Raw genomic sequence first — 1,644 nt, 5'->3', positions numbered from 1 at the left:
TTTTTTTTTAAAAGTGGTGAAAAAGTAGTTTATTAGAAGAGATAGTACACTTCAAAGAAGTAGAAGTGGGCCCGAGCAGTAGAGAATGCCTCCAGGGTCCATTATTAGAAGAGAAATTACATTCCAAGAGTTTGGAATTGGCTACGTGCAAAGGTGAGGCTCAAAAGGCTGAAAAAGGGAGGAAGGTGGTCCAAAAAAGGAAGAAGCGGTCCAAAAAAGCTATGTAGACATATTTTCAAATCAGTTTAATAAGTAAATAGTACAATTACTAAATTGTGTGATAAGATTATGTTTAGCATGGTAAGAAACTGCCAAGCCATCTTCCAAAGTGTCTATATCATTTTGTATTCCCACCAGCAAAGAATGAGTTTATTCTTATTTAGTATAATGTTAGCTGTACAGTTTTCTGTAGATGTTCTTAATCAAGTTGAGAAAATCCTCCTCTATTCTTAGTTTACTGAGAGATATTATCATATATGGGTGTTGGATTACATTAAGTGCTAATGCTTTTCTGCATCAATTGATATAATAGTGTGTTTTTTTGTTTGTTTTTTGTTTTGTCTTTAGCCTGTTGAGGTGGTGAAGTACACGGACTGAGTTTTCAATTTTGAACTAGCCTTGCACACCTGCAACAAATGCCACTTAATCATGGTATATGGTGCTTGTTATACATTGTTGAAATCGATTTGCTAACATTTTACTGAAGATTTTTGCATCTGTGTTCATGAGACATACTGGTCTGTAGTTTTCCTTTCTTATATTTGTTTGGTTTTGGTATTAGGTTATTTCTAGCCTCATACAATGACTTTAAAAGTGTTGTCTCTACTTCTATTTCTGAAAAAGATTGTGGAAAATTAATATAATTTTATTCTTAAATGTCTAGTACAGTTCATCAATCAAACCATCTGGGACTGGTGCTTTTTTTTGGAGGGAGAAGGTTATAAATTATTGATTCAATTTTTAAAATAGATATATAAGCCTATTCACATTATCTATTTCTCTTTGTGTGAATTTTGATAGTTTGTGTCTTTTAAGGAATTGATCCCTTTTCTTTAAGCTATTAAATTTGTGGGCACAGAGTCATTTGTAGTATTGTTTATTAACATTTTAATGTCCATAGGATCAGTAGTGATTACTCCCATTTCTTCTGATATTGATAATTTGTGTCTTTTCTCCTTTTTTTTAGCCTGGCTTAGAGGCTTCTCAATTTTATTGATCTTTTCAAAGCACCAGCTTTTGGTTTTGTTAATTGTTTTACTCTTTCTAATTTCATTGATTTCTATTCTATTTTTTACTATTTCTATTTTTCTGCTTGCTTTAGGCTTAAATTGTTATTCCTTCCTAAAGCAATAGATGGGTGACTTTTTCTAAAACCAGTATTAACATTTTAAAATTTTATTTTGATCATTCAGTATATTTGCATTAATTTTAATTGCATTTATATATAGAATTATTTATACCATCTTATGACATCCTTCTATATATCTCTTTATATGATTTTTTTGGTCTCTGTTCTTGACTTTCTTTAGGCTGTTAGTTTTTTTTCCCCTTCATTTCATTTCCTTCTTACTATTTAGGATTTCCAATTTCTATTTCTGTTTTCTAGTTCTTATTTTAGAAAGTTAATTTACATACATTTCATTT

This window comes from Hipposideros armiger, unplaced genomic scaffold (assembly GCF_001890085.2).
Source record: "Hipposideros armiger isolate ML-2016 unplaced genomic scaffold, ASM189008v1 scaffold_2, whole genome shotgun sequence".
Classification (NCBI taxonomy): Eukaryota; Metazoa; Chordata; class Mammalia; order Chiroptera; family Hipposideridae; genus Hipposideros; species Hipposideros armiger.
The sequence above is the reverse complement of the archived record's forward strand: the minus strand, read 5'-3'. Positions refer to the sequence as shown.